Below are 4128 nucleotides of genomic sequence, written 5' to 3'. Positions count from 1 at the left end.
GGAATCAACTTCAAGTTGGAAAAACTCCAAATAAATATTTTTTACATTTTTCACTTCAAATCACTCATAAAATTCAACATTTTTTTAAGTTGTATTTTTTATCAGACGTAACTCCAACTTTCAAATACCATTTTTTTAATTTTTCTTCAAATTTCGCTTTTTTTCTTCTTCTTTGGTGTCTAAACCCCACTGATCTCGCATGTTACGGTGTCGTTTTGTACACCCTGCATTAATTTACATTTTCTGTTTCGAAATCAGTTAAAAAGAAAGAATTAAGCTACACTGAATAAAGGTGGGTAATTTACCTACCTACATAGTTTAATTTTGCATAAAGATTAATTCTTTAAATACCCTTTTCTGTTTCTTGGATTATACAAAAATCTAAAGAGTTTGTAGTTCAGTTCTTGAGATTCTTTTAGTTCTTCAATGGCTAGATTTTTACCAAGTCTAAGGCGTGTGTATCTCATTTTTCACAATTGGATTGTCTTTTTTGGATGGTAAGTTGAATACCCTTTTGGAATTCTTGATGTTTTTTTTTTTTTTTTTTTTTTTTTTTTCACATTTTGTAATTTTTTGGTTGTTGTGTGATGAATTTTGGTGTTATTGGTGTTCAGGTTTCAAGTATTTTATTTTGGTGTGAAAACTATAAAAGAATCTGGGCATGAACATGTTTATGTTGCTGTGGAGAAGCCTTTTGTTTTTTGCTCAAACTGCTGCTTTTTTGGAGGTAAATTTGAGGCTATGTTTCTTTATGTTGTCCTTTTGATTCCTACTACTATCTGTTGTTTATTCGATTATCTTATTTATTTGTGGTAGCTACTGGTGTTTTCTTTCGGACTGCTTTATCATGTTTTTTTTTTTGGTTGTTGTGTGATGAATTTTGGTGTTATTGGTGTTCAGGTTTCAAGTATTTTATTTTGGTGTGAAAACTATAAAAGAATCTGGGCATGAACATGTTTATGTTGCTGTGGAAAAGCCTTTGTTTTTTGCTCAAACTGCTGCTTTTTTGGAGGTAAATTTGAGGCTATGTTTCTTTATGTTGTCCTTTTGATTCCTACTACTATCTGTTGTTTATTCGATTATCTTATTTATCTGTGGTAGCTACTGGTGTTTTCTTTCAGACTGCTTTATCATGTTTTTTTTTTTTCTCTTTAGTAAGTTTCATTTTCATCTCTTGCTTTGAAGAGTTTGTCCTTATCTGACATTTTTTCATCATGTTTTCTCTTGAGCCGAGGGTCTTTCGGAAACACCCTCCCTACCTTCCAAGGTAGGGGTAAGGTATGCGTACACTTTATCCTCCCCAGACCCCCCATTGTGGGATTGTTGTTGTTGTTGTTTCTTTTTATGTTGTGCATATAGCACTAAGTAAGCTTACTAGTTATGTGGAATTATAGTGCAGGTATTGTTTATGCCATGGTTAATTATGAACGATTGTTATGTGGTGATTAATAATGAAGTGATGGTTATACATATACATTACTTACTAAGAGAGCATTTCTGTCTTTTGATAGTTTAATCTCCACATTTGCTAATGCACATATTTCTTATTATTAGGGCTTTATCTTGCATAAAAATAATATGTAGATTCCCCCATAGCTTAACACTAACGAAAAAGCAGTGCAATAATCATTTATCTTATGCAGCCAACCAAACACTGCATTATCTTATGCGGAATTTTATGTTGGGATTAATTGTTCCAATACGATCAATGAAACGACCCTTAAGATGTATGATAATTATGGATGTAGGATATAATGCTATGTTAGAATTAGGGGGATGGTAATAGAGAGATTCTTGTCGATTCAAATGACTGAACTTTGGAACAAGGTTTGGGCAGGGGCGTATGTAGCTTTAGAATACCGGATTCATATGAACCCAGTACTTTCAACGCGGAGTATTAATTTATGGGTAAATATTTACTACTAAAATTGTAATAATAGTAGATATGAACCCATAACTATAAAGGTATATTTGGTTCAACTTAAAGATAGAACCCATAAATATTAAATCCCGGATCTGCCTATGGTTTTTGGGGTATAGTCTATTGTATGGATGAGTTACAAAACCATGAATAATCACATAATAAGGATAAGATTACCTACATTTGTGAAGTCCATCATATAAGTAAAAGTAGTCCTTCACCAAATAAGTATTGAAACTCATAACCTTGAAATTTTGGCACCTTAGCCTCAACAACCAGGCCAAAAAAAACTGAGAATGATAAAATTCCTTTGTTACTATCTCTTCTAGTCTATAAAATTTTCTTTTATCTATTGGTACTACTATTTGGTAGTTCCTTCCAGTTCTCTTTCTATAAGTTTCTTGATATTCTTAGTTGAATTGATGGGAATAAATGCTGCAGGGATAGTGATTTTTTTCTTTTGACGATGATGTTGTTATCGTTATTCTAGCTGTAATATTGTAAGTGTAGTCATCCCAAAATGCAAATACTGAATGAAGCCTAACAGTTGATTTCTTTTTCCATATAAATTGCGGAACAGATACTTCATAGTCTAGTAGGTACGTTTATCTGATCTGAAGCATTTTTATGTTTTTTGTTTAGGTAAGGTTTGATATTATAATAACTCCTTTATCTTTCTCATTGTCCAATAGGTTTGGTAAGATCTCCAATACCAGCAACTCTGCCATAGATAGGTTCGAGATTATACGTAATCTGGGGAATTTTGTGGAGTTTCCCCAAGGTTAGTATTTTCCTTGGATATCACCTAGGCATTTTGAAGCTTCTTTACTGATGACTGGCTTGCTGATTACAGGTCCGGACTCATATATTTGTTAGCTCTCTAGTGATTAGCTGGTATAACAGAGGTGAGCCTTGCTTATTCATAAACCATGAAATTTAGGGCTGGCAAACTGGTCAGAAAAATAAGTAACCATCTGATGCGACCCATTAGATATGGGTTGGAGAACTGACCATTTAAAAATGGATCAAAAATGGATATTACCCACTAAAAATGGATATCGAGATAGATACTTTTTTTGGCTTGACTATTTTTGAAACCATGCATAATATGGATATCCATATTATCCGTTGGTTAACCCATTTTTTATCCATGTTAAATATGGACGGGTCGGATATTTTATCCACTTTGTTTAGCCTGTTTCGACCTGCCCATTTATGATCTGACCGCCCGTTTGCCACTCCTAATTAAATTATAGAAAATGAGATATCTCTTTGTAGTAACTTGAGTTGTCAACTCTCTCACGAATAGTTCATACAATACCTAAAACATCGATCACCATTGGAAAAGGAAAAAAAATTCAACATCAGTTCTCTTATATAATATGTTTGTTACGAGATTTTATTTCCTATATCTGGCGGAAAGAGAAAGAACATCGGGCAACAGAAGGCTGATGGCTATACCAAGTAACACCTTGTTTCAATGTAAAACACTTCTGTCCCATTTGCAGTTAAAGGTCAAAGTGTATTGTCAGACATAGCAGAAAAAGATACCTTTAAACTTTTACAACATAGTTTATAAGTAATAAATTCATGATTTTATCCTCTTAATTCAGCATTAACTTGCACTATAGCCAATGAGGGCTGAAACTGATTTACTGTTGTTTTCATATTTTAACTTGGCTATTAGAGTTTAGTTTCTTATTGACAGCAAAAAATATTAGCTTATAAAATACTGCATAGGTTGAAGTCTGCAGTAAAACTGGGATTACTAAGATTGGAAGTTTGACAAACACTTAAATTAGCTAATACTGCAAGGTCAAGTCTCTTTTTCTCTGATTACTAACTCTATGGAAGAGCAGAACAATTATGTCCTGGATTAAACTATCGTTAACATCATTCTAGAGAACCCTGACAAAAGAAAAGTGATTGATGAATTCCTAGTTGTACTCAACCAGAGGGCAATTGGAATGAGGAAATTCTGGTTAATGTGTAACCCCCTGGTTGTATTGAGATCTCCTCCTTTCAGGATATGTTTGGTTACAATAAAATATTTGGTGGAGCAACCTATTAAAAGCACACGCCAATACTACAAAGGCATTTTATTTCCTTTTTCACCAGCCCCCCCTGCTCCCACCCCTCCTCCCCCACCCCCCACCCCGAACACCAATTTTTTATTTGCTTTTTCACCAGCTCTCCTCCTCCCCCCC

At 33.9% G+C, this 4128-nt stretch overlaps 1 long non-coding RNA gene across 1 annotated transcript; it reads left to right on the top strand.

Annotated features, from left to right (window-relative positions):
* The first annotated feature begins 899 nt into the window (after positions 1-899).
* On the top strand, positions 900-2960 carry LOC132058483 (uncharacterized). Its single transcript, XR_009415319.1, has 4 exons — positions 900-1012; positions 2502-2520; positions 2614-2702; positions 2775-2960. It is a non-coding gene; the product is annotated as an uncharacterized LOC132058483 (long non-coding RNA).
* Positions 2961-4128: the final 1168 nt, after the last annotated feature.

The sequence above is a fragment of the Lycium ferocissimum genome, chromosome 5, assembly GCF_029784015.1.
Source record: "Lycium ferocissimum isolate CSIRO_LF1 chromosome 5, AGI_CSIRO_Lferr_CH_V1, whole genome shotgun sequence".
Lineage (NCBI taxonomy): Eukaryota > Viridiplantae > Streptophyta > Magnoliopsida > Solanales > Solanaceae > Lycium > Lycium ferocissimum.
This window is presented reverse-complemented; position numbering and strand designations above follow the sequence as displayed.